Source organism: Onychostoma macrolepis, chromosome 04 (genome assembly GCF_012432095.1).
Source record: "Onychostoma macrolepis isolate SWU-2019 chromosome 04, ASM1243209v1, whole genome shotgun sequence".
Classification (NCBI taxonomy): Eukaryota; Metazoa; Chordata; class Actinopteri; order Cypriniformes; family Cyprinidae; genus Onychostoma; species Onychostoma macrolepis.
In genome coordinates this window covers 28,808,609-28,830,775 of record NC_081158.1, presented here as the reverse complement: position 1 = coordinate 28,830,775, position 22,167 = coordinate 28,808,609, and the positions used below count along the sequence as shown (strand labels likewise).

The window sequence follows — 22,167 nt, the reverse complement described above, 5'->3', positions numbered from 1 at the left end:
AGCTAGTTTGCTTTTCCAAAATTGCCTACCCTACCTTTAATTAATAATACAACCTTATTGATTTTTGCGTTATGACTTTCTGGTATATGTGGTTTCATGTACACAAGTTCTGAACATTTCTGCTATAATCTTTTGGATTTTGTATTGGATTGTCCTTCTCTCATAAATGGAAGCCAACACACCCATATAATTAAATCCGAACGCTTTACACTCACTGCACATTTCACAACCTCTCCCTTCCTCTTTTCATCTTGCTGAGCTGAAGCATGTGTAAGTGGAGTGTGTGTGTGTGTGTGTGTGTGTGTGTGTCAGATTAAGTCTGTTTATACTGCCTGTTCAAATGAATGAATTAATCTGATCAGAGAAGGATCACAGTGCCCGAGGACTTTTGTTTTAACAACACAATTTATGTATTACCCTTTCTTATGACAGAATGCATTGTGCCAGTCAGTTTTAATGGAATGAAATAGGAGCGAATTTGCTCATTGTACAATGCATATGTAATCTTGTAGCCAATTTTCCTGTTCTCTCCCTTTCTCCCTCCCTTTCTCTTGCTCGAAATTGAAGGTTTGAGGCTGGAACTATTCTGGAATCAAAAGCATCTCTCTGTCTGAGTGTTAAGAAGGGTACTTCGCGTGTGATGACTGAGATGCATAGAAGGGTTTGGGTTTTTTTTTTTATCTGACTTATCTGATAAATGTTGTACACTTTAGTGTCCTTTTCATAGCAATACAAAAATCCTAATTTTTCCTTTTGAGAAGTATTATATATAGTATTAAATGCAAGATAAAACAATTTGTTTTTACCTTCTTGACTGTATCCAACATTGAAATTATTGAAAAAATGTTTTTAATTTTTTTTTAAATAAACTGTTGATTGATGTTCAATCCATGCAGCCCAGTTACTAATTCTACCATATATGTATGTATTTATTTATTACACTGGTAGAAAATTCACCAAAATTACAAAATCAGTTTTGAACATCTCAAATATTTTGGTAATCCAAAAAATGAAGTGAAGAATGGAAAATAAAGACAGTAAACTGGCTGTAATTTTTAGTTTTACCTCCTGAGGTTGACTTCAATAGCCATTTGTTGGAGAAAAAAAAGCATCCTATTTTGTTTTATATTCATGCAAAGTGTCTTCATTTCATCACGAGTGCAGCGTATAATAGAGTATGTAGCATGTGCTGTGATCATATTTTATAAACACACACTTATCTCCGGCATAATGGACCTGCTATTTTGAATATTGTGATGTTACAATGGTCATTGCCTTGCACTCAAAGGATTCTTATTATTAGCCAATAATTAGCCAATAATTACTCTAATTAGACCCCTGCAGACATCTCACGGTCTTGTGCTTGTGTAGCAGCGTATTACATTATATTAGAGCAAAAACTGAACCCTGAAATACAGAAGCTTTTGAATCCATCCCACAGATCATTAAGTTATGCCATTATTGATTAACCCTCATGTCCAGTTAATGAATAAAAACTTCAAAAGAACAGCATTTATTTGAAATATGTCTTTTGTAATGCTCTAAATTACAAAATGTCTTTTACACTCACTTTTGATTAATTTAAAGCATCCTTGCTGAACAAAAGTGTAAGTTTTTTGTATCACAGTGTCCACAAAATATTACACACATTTTTAACATTGACAATAATAAGAAATGTGTTTTTTTAGCACCAAATCAGCATATTAGAATGACAGAAATAAGTTCATTAATTAATGAATAGAAAGCAGTTATTTTAAATTGTAATCGTATTTTATATGGTATTACTGTTTTTACTATATTTTGGATCAAACAATTGCAGCCTTGGTGAGCAGAGACATCTTAGTGTATAGTTATGGTGCTTTTTTTTAGCAATAGCTTTTCTTCAAAACAATCTACTTTTGTGTTCCTTATCAGTTATGTTTATTAGGGTTGTATGTTACATCTAATGTTGTTAAATTAATGTTTATTGCATATTTCAGTTTAATGAGTCTCACCATGATGGTGTTTAGTACTTGTGTGAATGGCACCGTGCACCTTCTATATATGTTATTATTTAAAAGCTGCTTGTGATGGGCTTTGGTTCATTGTGTGACTTTCTCATCACCACCTGCATTTGGTGGTTATCAGTGTATTTCAAAGGTACAAAACAGGTTTCAGTATTTCAATAGGTTGTTATATTAATGTTATATTAACATTATATCAGTTTATGGTATTTAACTGAAATTACGGTATTTAACTGTAAATTTAAGTTAAAACTGTAAAACCTAAAACGTTCCTACCGTATATTTTACGGTATAATTCTGGCAACCACAGCTGCCGGTTTTTTACCATAAATTTTATGCCATTTTTTTTTCAGTGTAGTACATGATAAGAAAATGAGGAAACTACCCCTTTAATCAAAGTTCTGGACTCTTGTGTCTAATAAGCCTGTTTTTGTACACAGTGGGATGTACTATGAAAAATCTTAGTAGACTTTCTTTCTCTTAAGATCACACACACACATACAGTGTATATATATATATATATATATATATATATATATATATATATATATATATATATATATATATATATATATATATATATAATATAAAGCGAAGAACTTGTTTCAAACTTTGCTCAACTTAAGATGAGGGTTTTGATGGGTACTACAAAAAATGCATGTCGTCTTTCAAGCTCCAAGAAACACTGTTAAACAGAGATTAAAAATTCAGTTTGTTCTTTGTAGAGAGAGTTTGTCCATCTGTTGGCTGCTGGATGTTAAATCATCATTTATTCTCCCTCATGTCATTCCAAACCTGTATGACTTTCTCTCTTATGTGAAAAAAACAAAAAGAGATGTTCAGTAGCAGCTTCTTGACTCTCCAAGTTTTAATCTATGAATTGTTGGAATGAGATTTAGAAGTTCAGTTTATTTTATTTTTATACTACGGGGCCGTTGAATGCTTGAATCTGATTGGCTGCCGAACGTTCTAAGGCGTGCAATTATTTTCAGGGAAACGCACGGCGAATGTAGTTCCAGGCAGCTCTTGACCGCATTACATGACCATATCACTTCGCCAAATGATTTCTGTTATTTCAAAGGTCTTACAACAGCAAAATAACCAAGACCCACAACGACACTGGCCAAACAAATAAATATAGTAATCAAAAGGATAAAAACGACAGATCATGTCCATGTTTTTGCTAAAAAATTAAGCTTTATTATGAACGGAAAGCACGTACTCTATCTCTCCCGCTCTCTCTCCCTCACAGACCGCACATACATAACAGTTTGCACACACACTAGCATACATCCCGCTAATGTTGTTAGCGCTACTCTGACGATTTTATCAGTAAACAACTTAAAAACTACACGATTTCTCACAAGCGAGGTAACAACAACGGCGCTGGTCGTGAAGGAAATGAACTAAGTTTCACTATAACTAGAGACATTGCTGCCGAACACTATTGAGAGACGCACATAGGTAATCTCTCTCTCTCATAACTTAGTTATTAACTGTATTAACTGCATTAATCTGTTATCAACGGCTCAATCCTCAGTTAAGTTACTAGGTTTAAAATGACGTTTTGGTATTAGCAATGGAGGCGCTGGATGAGATGCGGAAGAAATAATCCTACTCACAATAGGGATTTAAGTAGAAATACCGGAGGAATGACTTGAAATATATCATCTGATCGATGTCTTGAGGTGTGGCAACTGTAGTATAAGCGGAATAATTGACTTCGGGCCGTTGAATTATTAGAAAAATAATGCACACCCGAGGTGGTGATGCGGTCACGACGCCAAATTTACGTATCTGACTCGTGTTTTTAGTGATTTGGGGTAAAAAATAAACTCACACTCTGATTAAGTGTGCAAATTACTGGAGGTTTGAGTCATGCATTTATTTTATTTATTTTTTAATAATACATAATCGTCCGTTCTTTGTTAACTTTACGAATATTTTTTATTAAGATTATAATCACAGTCTATCACCATTGATTTTACCCTCTTTTTTATAAAAGCAGAAATTCAGAGTCTCATGAAATGCGTATAAATAGTACGGCAAATGAAAACAAAAACTTGTGGTATACACAAAAATTTACTTTAGCGTTGATATGAAACGGATGTGTCATGCATATAATATGCAGTTTTCATATATTGTGCATATATTTTTGCATATCAATACCACAAGTTTTTATTTTTATTTGGCGTACTATTTATACGCACTTTCATGAGCTCGGGTTGGAAATTCAACACATTTCCTCTGTTTAATGTTCTCTTTAATACCACTGATTCACTCAATGACACTAGCTTCTGTTTAAAACGGTTTTGTCAGTTCTTAAAAAAAATCCATCAATGCTTGAAACATGACAAGAAAAACAAGAGAACTGGCTTTTAACAAGGAAAAATCTTTGCAAAGCACTTCAGTTTGTCTTTGAACATAAAGCAACCTGCTGTTTTTAGTGGTGAAAAATGTATATAATTCTGGGTTCACGTTGAAACAAACAGAGACCCATCAGTTGAAGTGACTTGTTTGGACAATGTGGCTATGGTGTTGTCATGACAACAGCAAAATCTCTGTATTGACTTATAGAAACGACTGACACCAAATTCTGATTCTTTGATTGCTGGGCAAATGTTTTTCCTATTGCATATCAACCAGAAGCAATGAGTCCAAACTGCATTAATCTAGTGAATGATTAGAGAGTTGGGAGTTCTTTGTGTCCTTTCCTTTTAAGACCACATCTCTAGGTTAAACTGCTTATTAATAGGTAGTGAGTCACTAGGTGAGAAGATCACACAAATAGGCACAGTTCAAGTGAAGCCAACTGAAAACATGAAATCTGTCACTATTTGTGCCTGAATGCTTGAGATTTCTGTATCTAATATCCCATTTTTACATATACCAAAGCATTTGTGCACGGTATTTAAAAGGTCTTCATTTCATATAATGAAAGTAAATGAGGTCCAATGTTGTTGTATTTTGGATCCCCATTGGTGGTCATTATATGGATAAAAACAGCTGAAACATTCTGTAAAATAAAATCTTTTGTTTCTCAGAAGAAAGAAAGTCATTAAAGTTTGGAATGACTTGAAGGTGAGTAAATGGTGATCGAAATTCATTTTTGAGTGTGCTAACCCTTAAACATTGATAGCGATTGCCAGTGAGTTTTTAATTATTAATTATGTTCACAATAGAGTTGGGGAACTATGATTTCAGAACCCAGAAGAGTAATTCGCTGCGGGTTCCTTTGAGATTTTCCTATGGGGTTTTTCGATTTATGAGTAAAATAAAGCCTGTGGTAAACATAACTTGATGATACTTTTACATTTTGTTGTACAACGTTAATTACGTGCATCCATACCCAAAATACCAATTTTGAAAATGAATGTTTCTAATAAGTAACTAGATAAGAACATTTGGGCTGTGAGTGTGTGCTGTTTACATTGTAGTAATTGTAAAAGTAATTGGTCCAGAATTCCACTCCATATGTGTTCTGATTGTGTTGTCTTGCATTATTGCTGCTTTCAAACAGACAAATTACTCATCTTCTACTCATGGCTAGAAGATGAATGTTCAGCTCCAGACAGCCTGAGACACTAAAGCATATGCATATCACGTCTAAATCCAATTTTAGGTCACTTCAAGCCCCATGTCATTTAAATCCCAGTCAGACACATTCTACTGTTGTCCAAAGACAGCAATGCTGTCTTAATCCTTCAGTATTTTCCTAACCTTAAGGTTAGGAGTGTATATTTTCTTACCAACGTATCAGGAACTCCCTGAACAGCTTAACCAAGTTAGTGCACCAGAAAAGAAGGAAATAATTATCGTAAATAAAAGCAGTAACATGCCCCAGAGGCATCCAGAGAAGCTAGCAGACAGAATAGCACAACTGTGTTTGCACCAAAACTTGGATCTTCTATCTAAAACAGCCCATTTGAGGACATCCCTAACCTTTTACATTAACAACACTAGAAGTTAAAAATATAAAGGTTCATTGGCATCTATGGTTCCATGAAAAACCTATGTCATCGATGTAATCTTTCCATTGCACAAGAAGTTTTTAATAGTGGAAACAGGTTCTTTAGATTATTAAAATAGTTCACACAGAACACGTTTTTCCATTCCATTGTGCTACTTTTTTATTGTTTTTCAGTATAAACACAGGCTAGACAGATGTGTATGACTTGTTCACATCACGCGTCTTTTGCATGACGTGGCATTCTAAAATGTGGTGATACAATAAGTTCAGAAAAAGTGATTTGACACCTTGTGTTTTTCCCCACTCCACACTTATAAAAATAATGGTTCCTTATTGGAATTTGTGCCTCCATGAAGAATCTTTACCATCAAGGGAACCTCCATTGCATGTTGTTTCTTTATTGTGGAGAAAGGTTCTTCAAAAAATGGTTCTTTGAAGACCTGAAATGTTCTTTGGAGAACCAAAAATGTTTGTTCTCTGGCATTGCTTTGAAAACCAGTTTTTTAGAACCTTAATTTTTAAGAGTGCAATGCTTTTTCACGGAAAAAACACATTCTGTGTGAATGTTTCAAATGATTTCTCCAATGGCATCGTTACAAAACCCCCTTTTTGGAACCTTTATTTTTAAGCGTGTAGGTTGATGAGAATGTTGCTGATCTCCCGATTTAACTATAAAATCTGATTGACTAATAGGAATGTTGTTCCAAAACAACGTCCCATCAAGTCAACGTGAATGCCCGGCCATCAGGACGAATCCTCATGTGCAAAGATAGGGGTCAGGGATCCTGTTGTACTCTCCCACATTCCGGGATTCCCAGCGCAGGGGTTAATGTATCACCGAGCTGTTGATGTGGGAAACACTGTGGAGGAAGTTGACGTTTAAATATGGGACAGAAGCGAAAGGAAAAAGATGAAATGAAATTGAGAGACGGACAGATGGGACAATGAGAAACATTTCGATGTGTGTGCCATTTGGGTTTGATTTGGGCTCTGGGGAATGAGAGTCAGCTGCCCAGGGATTGCGAGGTCATCATCCGCTCAGTAGGGAGTTACAACAGAGGCCGTAATGTTCTGATTCCTTTGCTAAGTCGTCCTCTGATTGTCAAAACATGTGGTATACTGGTATAAAACGGGGAATGAAATCAGTGTGAAATGTGCAGCTCAGTCTGTGTTTGCCCACAGCTTTCGGTCCATTGATGTTTGAGTGCGTCTAGAATCTATTGACTTGTGGGTGTTTATTAGTGTAAAATGTCAGAATTAGATTAGACACGCGCTGGGCTCGCAGCTGAAACTGAAGTAGTGTTATTTATTATTTGTTGTTTAATTGTGTCAGTCCAGATAAGATCATCTACATAATTGTTTCTGGAATTGGACAATGTATATTTTTCTGAGAATTCGTTTAATTAAAAAATAACAGAGGCATGCAGCATAGATTTGCTGCTGTGGTTTAACTTTTATGATATGTGACTCTCTTGCAGTGAATCAATGCACCCACATGCATACCTAAGTGTATGGATTTATGTTTTTAATTTGAGTGGTAGAATGTCTGTGTGTGTGTGTGTGTGTGTGTGTCCAAAAGTCAATGAGATTTATTAGCATTTATGAATTAGAGGAATTCTTTCAAGAATGCATGATTGTTTTTTTCTCACTGTGAAGAAGATTACTGACCCCCAAAACTTTGAATGGTAGTGTGTGTGTGTGTGTGTATACAGGTGCTGGTCATATAATTAGAATATCATCAAAAAGTTGATTTATTTCACTAATTCCATTCAAAAAGTGAAACTTGTATATTATATTCATTCATTACACACAGACTGATATATTTCAAATGTTTATTTCTTTTAATTTTGATGATTAGAGCTTACAGCTCATGAAAGTCAAAAATCAGTATCTCAAAATATTAGAATATTTACATTTGAGTTTGAATAAATGACCATCCCTACAGTATAAATTCTGGGTATCTCTTATTCTTTGAAACCACAATAATGGGGAAGACTGCTGACTTGGCAATGATCCAGAAGACGAACATTGACACCCTCCACAAAGAGGGTAAGTCACAGAAGGTCATTACTGAAAGGTGTGGCTGTTTACAGAGTGCTTTATCAAAGCATATTAAATGCAAAGTTGACTGGAAGGAAGAATTTGGGTAGGAAAAGGTGCACAAGCAGCAGGGATGACTGCAAGCTTGAGAATACTGTCAAGCAAAGCCGATTCAAACACTTGGGAGAGCAGTGCCACAGACTGATCGACTCCATGCCACCGCATTGCTGCAGTAATTCAGGCAAAAGGAGCCTCAACTAAGTATTGAGTGCTGTACATGCTCATACTTTTCATTTTCATACTTTTCAGTTGGCCAAGATTTCTAAAAATCCTTTCTTTGTATTGGTCTTAAGTAATATTCTAATATTTTGAGATACTGATTTTTGACTTTCATGAGCTGTAAGCTCTAATCATCAAAATTAAAAGAAATAAACATTTGAAATATATCAGTCTGTGTGTAATGAATGAATATAATATACAAGTTTCAATTTTGAATGGAATTAGTGAAATAAATCAACTTTTTGATGATATTCTAATTATATGACCAGCACCTGTATATATATATATATTATAACATTAATATGATCTCTTGTCCAAAAAAAACAAGCCATAAAGACACACATCGATACAATCAGACAAAACAACAGTGGTCTATGTATTATGAATAACATGCAAAAAAAAAGCGCCTTCGCGCTTAATAACATGCATTTTTCACTCATATGCACATTTGATTCCATCATGGTGGGGACTGATCTAATTTACACTCATCTAATTATGTTTTATGTCACCTAAACCTCTTTAGATTTTTGTTGAGACATTAATTAGTCTGTTTATAAGCTGTTTTTCTCATGGGGACTGTTGCCTGCTCCCCTTACTGCAAATAAATTCAGGTTTTACTGAAATTTGGACTGCCCTAAACATACTTTTTGGACGTAAACATGGGAAGACTTCTTGCACAGCAACATTTATTTTGATAGTAAGGATAGTAAGTAGATAGTGTAGTTGAGATAAGCTGTGTGAGAGGTCTAATTTGAGTCTGATGTTCCAGTGCTTGTGATAACAAGCAGCTCACGGACCCTTTTTTGTTTTTGGAAATTTTGGATTTTTTCTATTGAATTTTTACAATCATGATGACCTGAAAGCCCATTGCCACTAGACAGTAAATTGTACTTGTGATCAGTGTTGCGCAGTAACTAGTTACTAGTAATTTAGTTACTGTAATAATATTACTTTTTGCAGTAACTAGTAGTGTAAATAATTACTAATCAGATTTCAGTAATAATATTACAGTTAATTTCCATAAAACAGCTTAGTTACTTAGTTACTTTTGATGCCTCAACCCCGCTGATCTAAAATCTAACAATCAAATAATTCCTAGATTTACTATCATAATTTTCATGACCCGCACATGCATGTGATGTCCCCAGTGCAGCAGACAAGAAAAATTACTTCAAGCTACACATGACAATTAATGAGATGAATACAACACTTCTACTTGAATGTCACTGTTAATCACTATTGAGAGTTTGTAATAACTTCTGACTGCGATCCAATGTGGATTTTGGTCAAATAATGAGGCAGAAATATGTCGTTAGTAACATTTTTGAAGAATTTTATCTGGAAGTTACACAGTTACAACTTCTGTGGGGCATGAAGAAAAAGGAATGTAACTAGTAGTGTAACTAATTACTGTTGCCAGAAAGTAATAAGTATAGTAACAATATTACTTTTGAAAGGAGTAACTAGTAATGAGTAATATATTACATTCTTTGAGTAACTAGCCCAACACTGCTTGTGATATAAAGTGCAAAATAAGACATAAAGTATAAAAGACAATATGATCACAGTTATTTTTTAGACTTCTGATTACTTTTTAGGCACTGATGTTCTCATTATGCTTTAAAATGTTTGAATATATGACATGGAAAACCTTGAGCTTTATTTAAAAAAAAAAAAGCCATTAATTCAGAAATTGACTTCACCGAGCCAGAACTAGCCACCAATTTTTTTTTTCCTTAAATTTCATTCATGCAGTTCAGTAATAAAAATACAGAACAGTTTAAAGTTTTCCTCATGCTTTTACGTGCACACACACACACACGCACACACAAAATATTTTAGTTAGTTCAGATATGTAGAGACCAATTATGGGTGACCATCACTGTATGTATTTCCATAAATAATGAAATTCAGCAGCGCTGTGAAACAGGAGATGTGTTGAGGTTTGTATATAATACACTGCCTCTGGTTTGGAAGTTGATCCCATGACACAGTTTAGTATTGTTTACATTTACACAAACTCTCCTCCGGGTCTGTTTGTCAGTTTATTAAATGTTCTGTGTATAGCCACATAACATAAATCCACAATGTTCTAATGCTTCCTATGAGAATAATATTGGAGCCAGATATCGTAAAATGACTCTATTATGTCTAGTGTGTGTGTGTGTGGGCTCTAATATTTTGTTAATAGGCGTTTAGAAAGATTGCTGGGCTTTTGTGTGGAAGGTTCACTGAATCTGCTCTCTGATCTCCCCGTTTTATTACACAGGTTTTACGGTCAGAGCCATTGTGAAACCAGCACTTAGACCAGATTCTTATTTTCTCTTTACACCTCCTTCTCTCGCATACACATCAACCTTAAAAATATGTATTTTTATTATTATGTTATGTATATAAGCTACTTCGTGAAAAAAGCCAAGCCTGTTTATCATAATAATAATGACAATAGTCAACACATTAAAACAAACCCAAGCAGACACAGAAATATTGGGGTCAGTTGTGTAGGTTTATTGTAGAGAGGCTAGTTGCTTATTTTGAGCTTGTTTTGTTAGAGCAGGTTGCTTGCTGTTCTTGTGAGATCTGGCTATGCTGGTAGAGCTCTGTCAGTGTCCTTTAGCCTGGAGCTGCTCACTCGTTATTGCTTCCTATCTGCAGTGCTGTGACCAGACTCTCAAGCACCACATCTCACACACATCACAACACGTAGCTCATCACACACTTCTGCCCTATGTTCACACAAGTGTGCAAAACAACGGAAATTATTTAGCAAAATTTCATTTTTTTAAATTTTATTTGAAATATTTTAAATAATTGATTCCTTTTATGTACAATATGATGTTGTTTCTGTCCTTTTTGGAGCTTAACAATCCCCATAAAATCACCTCTTTAAAACACAACAAGAATTTTATGAAAAATAGAATGAAGAATGAAAAATAACACCCACCCACTGCCATTATAAAGCAAGGCTAAATTTCATTTTTGGGTGAACTATCCCTTTAATCCCACCTCTTTAAAACACAACAGGAATTATTTTATGTTTTAAAAATGGACTCTCTTTATGCACGTTTATGGTGTTGTTGGTCTCTACTAAACTTAATGACAGACCTTTTTTGGTGAAGTCCTTTACTATTTTGCAGATAAATCCGGTAACCTAATTCATTATTTATTTTTAATAACCTAATTCATTTATTTATTTTTTGTTTTTGCATTAAGGATTCACTTACAGCATGGAGGCACAGGCAGGTTCTGATGGTTATTTTGAAGAGTGTGGTCCTTGATGTAATCAGATATTCCTCAGCCTGCACAGAAACCCTGAAGGTAAAGTTGTTTTTATATACTTTATGTTATGACTGCAGCTCACCAGTGAGGGAAAGCTCTCAGATCACCACAGGGTGGTCTGCGGCGTGAAACAAACCTCACATCCATAGTGCCTTTTTAGGAATATGGGTGTAGGGTGAAAAACAAGAAGCAAGAGATGAAAGGGAAGTTTTAGTCGGTTTGCGTTCCCAAAATATTAGATTACTATCAGGAATGAGATGATTTCTGATTAATGTAGTATTTATGTCAGGAAGAATCATGTTGTTACTGATGCTGTGTCACACTGCAACGGTTTTCCTTGTTGTTACCGAAACTTTCGCATGCAACAGAGTAATAAAAGTGACAAGGACAGATTTCTGGGATCTAAGAAGCTCTAGAGAACTTTGATCATTATGATGAATGAACCTCTCAGGCTATTTAACTTGTACCACTGAGAAAACACTCTCTCTCTTAAATATGAAGGGAAAAAACCACTCATCCCACTGTTTGAAATATGCATAAAAACATAGCTAATAGCTTCCAGTTCCATCATACCTGAATATGTTTGTGTCTGAGAGTGTCTCACTGTCTCAAAAGGCATGTTAAGAGGTCTTTTAAGGACAGATGTGTCAGGTTGGTTTCAGAAGCAGAAATGTATCTGTGCCGGTAATCATTTCCAGACAGTACCAAGAGGTGCTGATATAAAATCAGGTCACAAAAGCTTTTGCAGCCATTAGCAAATTCCTGGTTTATTGTTTGAGTCCCCATGGGCTCATGCATCAATCTCTAATAAGCACATTATGTTTATTTACATTCCATATAGTCCTAATGAAGAGCACTTGTGAATGTGAGCTGCTGTTGAGGAGTTGTTCAGCAGGGCATGTTTGTAGGACTGCAGAAGGATATGACATTACATGCTGTAATCTCTTTACTTACATTTTATTTTCGCCTTATCTCATGTATGTTTGTCTCTTCTCAGTTGTCTTTTCTCAACTCTCTTCTTCAGTGTTTCTTGTCACTTCACTTTCACTTTGTCTTGTCTCATCTAGCTTCATTCCTTTTACGTTCTCTCCTCTCCTCTCCTCTTTTCTCATCTCTTCCCATCTCAACTCATCTTTTCCTTGCACTTTCCATCTCTTCAGTCTCCATCACAGAAGTACGAGTCCTCATCTAGGTCTCACTCATCAGGCTTCTCATTTCACAGACAGACACAGTTGCAGACAGCACTCTATCTGTCGTGTCACAAGCTCTGACATGTGACTGATTCTTTACCTGGCATTTGTGTGTGTGTGTGTGTGTGTGTCTCATATAGACACTTTTATTTATCTGACAGGCCTATCCTCACACATCCAGCGTATGGAGATCACTCCTATGCAAACAGCTCCTTGTCTCTAACCCCGAAGCCAAGGTCATGCACATATAAATATCCACGCACAAACACGTCCTTTACTGTCCGCTAAAGCTTGAATGCAATTTAGCATTGCACATAGGCTATATATAGGTTAGTGTGACCTTCAGAAATATATGTGCCTCTGGGCTCTACAATAATATTGACACAAACAGGAAGTCGGTCAGCTGGTTGTCCACGAAGCTCCTCAGCATTTAATGAATCTGACATTCTTCACAGCGTCATCTCTCTTTTCTTCCTCAGCATGTGTGTGTGTGTTCAAATAACACTTGCTGAATGACCTTTGATTGGAAAAATCTGTCCATTCTCAAATATGTGCAGCACACGACAGGACGTCCTAAATGAGGGCTTTCAAAAGCTTCCAAGTAGCGACCCTGAAATTCTTCTGTCAACATTAAGATGACATGTGATTTGTGTGTGTGTTTGCGAAACGGAGAGGAAAGCAGAGAGATACTGATAGCAGGTGCTTGCTTGACAGTGCATAATTAACTTCTTCTGATCTTATGGGCTTGAGCATCTAAACCCATCCACCGTTTTGTTTGTGTGCTGTGGAAGTCGATGCAGCACGAGAGAGCTAATGATAAGGCAAACATTTCACATGCAAATAAGACATTTTTAAAACATTGTATCAACCTGTCTAAAATACCTGCCAAGGACATTTAACAAACGCTTGCCTCAGGTGCGCTCAAAACCTAGGCATCTTATTTATTTAAGACAAATTCTGTGATTTTAAATTCTGTGATTTAATGGGATAAATAAAATGTTTAAATAATTGATTTAGATAATAATAATAACAACAATAAATTATTTAAAAAGTTAAATATAAATTAATTTTAAACATCGCTTTATTGATTAAACAGTTGAATTAATTATTATGAATAATAATAAAAGTGTTGATTAAAACTGTTGAAATCATTACATTTTATATTTATTTATTTATTGTAATATTTTGATGCATGATGATGATGATAATAATAATAATAATGATAATAATAATAATAATAATAAGTTTTGTTATTATTATTACATATAAATTAGTTTAAATAAATATTATACAAAAATGTTAAATATTGATTTATTGATTAAAACTGTTGAAAATATGTATTATTAAAAAGTTAAATATAAATTATTTTTAAACATCGCTTTATTGATTAAAAACAGTTGAATTAATTATTATGAATAATAATAAAACATTTAATGATGATGATTATGATGATGATGATAGAAGGAGGAGTGGTAAATTGTTTATATTATTAAATATAAATTATATTTATTTAATTTAAAACAGTGAAAATAAACAGCGAGGCAGATCTGGGTTTTGGAACCAAATTTATGCATCACATTTAATATTTTATTACATAGAAACATAAGTTTAATTTAGACACTCATTCTTTACTTTATTTACTTATACTCTACAAACTATTTCCCCGTCTAAATACTGTAAAGCTGATATAAAGCCACCCAGCTTTCCATTAGTTCCATCACATTCAACAATTTTCATTGTTTTTTTATTGTGTTTTTCTTTCGGTCTCCTAGAGTCAGTCGTTCATAATGAAGTTTGTTGTTTATGTTGTGAAGGAATGCAGAAGTGGCGTTGATCTGAAGGTCAGCTGGCGTGAGTGATAGATTCATCCATTAATAAGCAGTTGAAGAAATGGCTCTGTGGTCACTGGGTTCAGGTTTACACAAATCATACACAAGCAGGAGTGCCTTGATCATGTCAGAAAGAGAGGCCAGCACGTGAATGAGCTTTAACCCTTGTGCTTTTTTGACTCCAGCAGGTCACAGACAGTCTGAAACACTCCAGACCTTAAAGACACAAATTTTGCTGAACAGATGACTCCCTCCAGACAGAGGACAGAACAGCAGTCATAAATCATCCAAACACAACTGCACAGTTCAGGTGAAACGGTACATCATGTAAAGAGCACTAATGTTTGACTGACTGACAGGTTGTTAGGCTCTATGCGGACGTCTGTTGCCATGGATACCGCATCAGGTAACAGCTTTTGATTGTAGAAATACCCACCGGTGCCATGCATTATTAAATAAGTAATTTTATAATAAAGAACAACTTTACAGCTCAAATAATTAAGTTTTATCAGAATAAGTGCTTATTATTATTATTACTATTATTATTATATAGTTATTATTTACTAAAATACTAATAAACAGTATATAAAAATAACAATAAACATAATATTAAATTAATCTATATAATATTAGAACATTTAAACCAGCCGTTTTCAATTAAATTAAATTCAACCTCTGATTTAAACTATATTTCAATAATAATAATAATAATAATAATGTTTTGATATAATTATTAATACATATAAGTTATTTTAAATAAACATTATATAAATTATTTTTAAATATTGATTTATTGATTGAAACTGTTGAAATCATTACATTTTATATTCATTTATTTATTTTAATATTTTGTTGCATGATGATAATAATAATAATAATGAAGTTATTTTATTATTATTACATAGAAATTAGTTAAAATAAATATTATATAAAACACTTTTAAATATTGGTTTATTGATTTAAAGCTGTTGAAATATATATGTATGTGTGTGTGTGGATGGATATATATATATATATATATATATATATATATATATATAACTGCAGACTGTCAGCTTTAATTTGAGGGTATTTACATCCAAATCAGGTGAACGGTGTAGGAATTACAACAGTTTGCATATGTGCCTCCCACTTGTTAAGGGACCAAAAGTAATGGGACAGAATAATAATCATAAATCAAACTTTCACTTTTTAATACCTGGTTGCAAATCCTTTGCAGTCAATTACAGCCTGAAGTCTGGAACGCATAGACATCACCAGACGCTGGGTTTCATCCCTGGTGATGCTATGCCAGTTCTTGGGGCATTTTCCCTTCAGTTTTGTCTTCAGCAAGTGAAATGCATGCTCAGGTCAGGTGATTGACTTGGCCATTGCATAACAGTCCACTTCTTTCCCTTCAAAAACTCTTTGGTTGCTTTTGCAGTATGCTTTGGGTCATTGTCCATCTGCACTGTGAAGCGCCGTCCAATGAGTTCTGAAGCTTTTGGCTGAATATGAGCAGATAATATTGCCCGAAACACTTCAGAATTCATCCTGCTGCATTTGTCAGCAGTCACATCATCAATAAATACAAGAGAACCAGTTCCACTGGCAGCCATACATGCTCACGCCATGACACTACCACCACCATGCTTCACTGATGAGGTGGTGCTTAGGATCATGAGCAGTTCCTTTCCTTCTCCATGCTCTTCTCTTCCCATCACTCTGGTACAAGTTGATCTTGGTCTCATCTGTCCATAGGATGTTGTTCCAGAACTGTGAAGGCTTTTTTAGATGTCGTTTGGCAAACTCTAATCTGGCCTTCCTGTTTTTGAGGCTCACCAATGGTTTACATCTTGTGGTGAACCCTCTGTATTCACTCTGGTGAAGTCTTCTCTTGATTGTTGACTTTGACACACATACACCTGCCTCCTGGAGAGTGTTCTTGATCTGGCCAACTGTTGTGAAGGGTGTTTTCTTCACCAGGGAAAGAATTCTTCGGTCATCCACCACAGTTGTTTTCCGTGGTCTTCCAGGTCTTTTGGTGTTGCTGAGCTCACCGATGCGTTCCTTCTTTTTAAGAATGTTCCAAACAGTTGTTTTGGCCATGCCTAATGTTTTTGCTATCTCTCTGATGGGTTTGTTTTGTTTTTCAGCCTAATGATGGCTTGCTTCACTGATAGTGACAGCTCTTTGGATCTCATGTTGACAGTTGACAGCAACAGATTCCAAATGCAAATAGCACACTTGAAATGAACTCTGGACCTTTTATCTGCTCATTGTAATTGGGATAATGAGGGAATAACACACACCTGGCCATGGAACAGCTGAGAAGCCAATTGTCCCATTACTTTTGGTCCCTTAACAAGTGGGAGGCACATATACAAACTACGTATGTAAATACCCTCAAATTAAAGCTGACAGTCTGCAGTTAAAGCACATCTTGTTCGTTTCATTTGAAATCCATTGTGGTGGTGTATAGAGCCAAAAATGTTAGAATTGTGTCGATGTCCCAATATTTATGGACCTGACTGTATATATAGTTCCATCACATTCAACAATTATTATTGTTTTTTAAAGTTTTTCTTAAACATATATAATTTTAAATTAAATAAAATTATTAAATTAAATTATATTATTATATTATATTATTTATTATTACATTTTAATTTAATTATTCACTTCCATTGTAGTTGCCTCACTGTAAATTAATTAATTAATTTATTTATTTATTTATCAGTGTTCTACAAAATCCATTGATAGATGTTATATTGAAGATGGAATATTTCTTTAATTGATTACCAAATTAAAAGTGTCTGATAATCCAATAATCAAAATAATGTGAAAGGCTGCATTTGCACTGGCACAAAAAATCTGATTTTTTTTGCTCACTTCTGACACAGATTGGAATTTGTTGCACACGTGTAAACACAAAAATCCACACAAGATCCGATTTTTCCACATCCGATCTGGGCCACTTCTAAATGTGGATTTTAATCGGATACATATCCGATATCTGGACATCTGACCTACGTCTAAACACACATATCCGATTCCCCGCAGAACTATAGTACCAATGTGAGTGTGACACGTTTGCCCATAAAGATAGCACTTTAATGCTCGGTGTGCTGTATTCGCTCGCATTTTATTGACATGGAAACTTTTTCACTGGTTTTCAACCCCTGCCCCGTGAATTTTATAAATAGCTTCACTACTAAAAGCTACATTATATTTGTTAGCAATAAGGTGATAACTTTCACTTGTTCGCAAACTTCACGCTCGCCTGCCCCCCCTCGCTGCTTATTTCTGCTGCAAAACATTTGGTGGGAATTAATAATGTATAAATAATTTTAATTGCACAGCCATTCAAAACCCGAGGGTCTACCATGTGCATAGTAAAGCGATCAATCATTTTAGACAGGAATTAATATAAACAAAGGTATCGGATACCAGTCGTGTCTGAAGGGAATGTAAACAGGCGGGCCAAAAAAATCAGATAAGGTCAAAAGATCGGTTCTGTGCATTAAGACTTGCAGTGTTAACACAGCCAATTGATACTGACACATAACCAGCTTTATGTAGAATAAAACCGATTTTTCTATGGCATGACATGATATGAGCGCATATTATTTTAAAGTCACTTTTCAAAAGCGCTATTCATTTATTTTTTTCTCCAGTCAAAAATGTTACTTCAAAAAGCCACTTTTAAAATAGGGCCACATTACATCACTTATTTAATGTCAAAGTGCACCGGTTTTCTGTTGTAAATTGGACATTCCTGTTGAGGAGAGATTTGAGTCTGTCTCGGTTTCTACCTGTGAGATAGAGCTGTGCTCATTTATTTTAGCACTAAACCAACAACCTTGACCTCGGCCCTCAACTTCATCCCTCTTTTCCACTTTAATTTCCTGCTGAGCCGCTTTTTCAGTCAAAGATTATGTAAAAAACTTTTAACTAGAACTAAAGTTTATTTTCTCACCTTTATAAGATGTTCCGCCTTTCTATGGAATAATCAGTAGAAGAAGAAAAGAATATACATTTTCAGTCAATACTGATCCTGTTTATGCTTGCTCTATTTATCTTTTTGTAATAATAATATTTAATTACATTTTATCTCTTTTGCGTTATCAACAGTTATCAGACTTGAATATCCTGAATGACTGAAGCTGATGCTCTAAATTTTCTCGTTGTGACGAACAACCACCAGACTCATCTATGTGGGTGACTTTCCTTTTTCCACATTCATTTAATGCAATTATTTAATAGTTTATTTATTTATTTCAGTGGGTTCGCTGAGGGCTTCATCATGCTGAAAACGTCCTGGCACCCTCTGCTGGTAAATGACAAAGTGCACTCTGTGAACTTTATTATATTTGTCTTTCATTTTGCCTCATGTGCTGCATCTTATGCAATTCATTAAAATCTTGACACAGTGATGAAAACAGCGATACGGAGTGGCCCCTTCCTGCTGAGCTACATGGGATTTCTTGGCCCCTGCTGTCATGGCTGCTGAGATTGAAGACTGTGGGCTTTAATTGTAGTCAGCTCACTAGGAAAGGGGATATTGTTCATGAGGTTACACAGCTGGAAATGGGTGAAAGAGGAGGTGTGGAACTACTGCCAGTCAGGGCTGATGATATTAATCTCACCTTTATAAAACTCTACTGTAGGGCAGCCTAGCACAACTTTCACAGAGGTCAAAGGGACGCCAGACAGAGAGCCATGATTGGCAGCTCAATGCAGGGCTGCTGTGTGTTTAATAACTACTAGAAACATCAAATCCACTGTTTGATTGACCTGAATTGCCTTTACAGTCATCAGTCATCTGTCTTAAGAGAGATGTTCAAAATGGCCAGAGTTTGATGAAAAAAAGTAAGAAAAAGAGTGTGTGTGTGTGTGTGTGTGTATGTGTGTGTGTGTGTGTGTGTGTGCGCGCGTTTTTGGGACAAATGAGGACATAAATTTGTATAATGACAAGGGTATGACATAGGTATTACAAGGAGAAGGTGACTTTTCAGGACATTACCCCATGTCCCCACTTTTCAAAACGCTTATATATCACACAGAATGGAGTGTATTGAAAATCTGAAATAGCAGAACGTCTCCTGTAAGGGGTAGGATTGGTGTAGGCAGGGCAATAGCACATACAGTTTGTACAGTATAAAAACCATTACGCCTATGGGATGTCCCCACTTTTCACAAAAACAAACGTGTGCAAACGTGTGCAAACGTGTGTGTGTATTCCGTTTACATGTTTTTGTTTTGTTTTGTTTTAAGGAAATTAACACTTTTATTCAGCGAGGATGCATTAAATTGGTCAAAAGTGACAAAAGTGATTCAAATTATTTCTGAAGGATTGTGACACTGAAGACTAGAGTAATAGATGATAAAAATTCTGCTTTGCCATCACTAAAATAAATTATATTTTAAAGTAAATAAAAATAGAGAACAGTTGTATTAAATTATATTTTACAAAATTACCGTTTTACTGCATTTTTTATTGTATTGTACTGCATTGTAACCTTAAGCACAACATTTGAACTTTTTAAGCATAACTTCTTTTTAAAAACATTAAAAAATATATCTTACCAACCCCAAACTTTTAAAGTGTTTACATACAATGTAAAAAATAATTGTAATTTTAACTGTAAAATTTTATAAAAACGCTACGGAAAAAAACTGTTAATAGGTTAACAGTAAGTTCCCGTACACAGGGAAAAACTGTAAAAGATCTAACCAGACATTTCATGTAATTTTACAGTAAAATGCTGTTAATTGTACAGTTTTTAGAAGTAAAAAAGAACAAATAAATGTATAATTTACAGTCAAAAACTGTAAACTGATATTCCCAGAATTCCCTGCGTGACACTCCACATATTTAAATATTTTGTTTAAATAGTCATGTTTTTTAATAGTTTTTGTTATCAGTTATGTACATTTGGGCTTTATTTTACATCTTCTGTTGTTTAATGAAAGTTTATTGCATTATTTAAGTATCATGTGTGTTACCATGATGGTGTTTTGTGTTTGCATGAATGACTCTGTGCACCTTCTATATATCAGTATATACTTCTGCTTGTGGCGAAGCTACCTGTGATGAGCTTTGATTCTTCATGTAGCTTTCTCTTTTACAACCTGCATTATTATGGCGGTTGTTGAATTTACTGGTTCAAATTTTCTTGTTTGTAAATTACAGTTTTATACCGCAACCACAGCTGCCAAAATTATTTTGTAAAAACTACAGAATTGTTTTTACAGTGTACATAAATAACAAATAATATATATTTTTCTACATTATGGATTTTATATTATATCATTTATATGTCATTTTATATTATATTTTAAAAATATTAAATGAATAAAAATTATATTATATTTTCTCATATTTTATGGTATTTAATTTGTGATTATACATATTCAAACTTAATGTGGATTATGGTTATGACACAAAAAATAATGTTTGCTGTCATTGACATCAAACCTTGGTTAAGCACCAAACAGTATTTTTAAAATGATTCTATTAAAATTACATCAGCCTTTCTCCGGTTTGTTCACAGAATTGCAGATGTCAGACATTTGACAGCACTCATACACAGCAACAACATGTGATTGGCAGGTCTGACAGTGCGTGGGTGAACGTGCCGCATAAATGAAAGCACCAAAGAAATCCCATCATCAGTGTCATCATTTTAAGCACCTCTGTCTGACAGGAACAGAATGTTCAGAAGAGAAAGAAGAGAAGAACAAACTGCGGTAAAGTCAGTACTTGAGGAAACGTTTATGTCTGTTGTTTGTCTGTAATGAGAGCGGTGTAATTACTGACTGGATGCTTAAAATGTTTTTCCCATGTCCAAACATAGTGTTTAGGTTGAGAGCATTTTGATTTAACAGGAAACTTCTTGATTTACAGATAACTGATGCAATCTGCTCCATTTGTATGTTCTCATCCATGTGGACCACAGGTTTGGAGTTTTCCAACATTGACCTGGAATGGGATCCAGAGACGTACTCAAGCTTTGCTTGAAATAGATGAATTTCATTGCATTAGCAAATGCAAACAAATAACACTTTAATTTGTGAAGATGAAGAGTAGTTCATCAAATGAATTATAGACATATTCCGCTAACATGTGACATGGGAATGTCTTAATTTTGACCAGACAATTTGTTGTTTTATTATTAAAACTCTAGACAAAAAGTGTTTCTTTACAATAAATGCCACTAGGTTCAATCATTTGAATCTAATGCAATGATATCCATGCATTTTAAGACTCCAAATGCACATTTTTAAGTGTGTGTTGCACATACTGATCATGCAGCGGCTCAGTCCGGAAGCTTGTGTTTGATTGACGGTTAAATGAAAGCAGATATAAATACCCTTACTGATGTCACTTACACACTTCAACACACACTAGAACCCCATTAAACATACCCGGGAGCTTTACTAGCCCTTGTATGATATAAAAAGTACAGTTATTAATTTAGTATGGGTTAGTGGAGTGGCCACGTGACCATTTTACGTTTTATTTACCATTTTACCGAGCATTTTGTATAATACCCAAGAGAAACGGTTAGAAATATTAGTCAGGAACGTAATAT

The 22,167-nt window shown here is 34.7% G+C and overlaps 1 protein-coding gene across 2 annotated transcripts in view; it reads left to right on the top strand.

Annotated features, from left to right (window-relative positions):
* srgap1b (SLIT-ROBO Rho GTPase activating protein 1b) overlaps positions 1 to 22,167 on the top strand; it is a 76,404-nt gene that overhangs the window by 9,191 nt on the left and 45,046 nt on the right. The window contains exon 3 of one of the 2 annotated variants that reach the window (XM_058772308.1): positions 11,506 to 11,610. The gene's annotated coding sequence lies outside the window, so the exon portion shown is untranslated. Of the gene's footprint in view, positions 1 to 11,505; positions 11,611 to 21,307; positions 21,323 to 22,167 lie in introns of those variants that run through there. The other variant, XM_058772307.1, reaches the window with a different exon arrangement.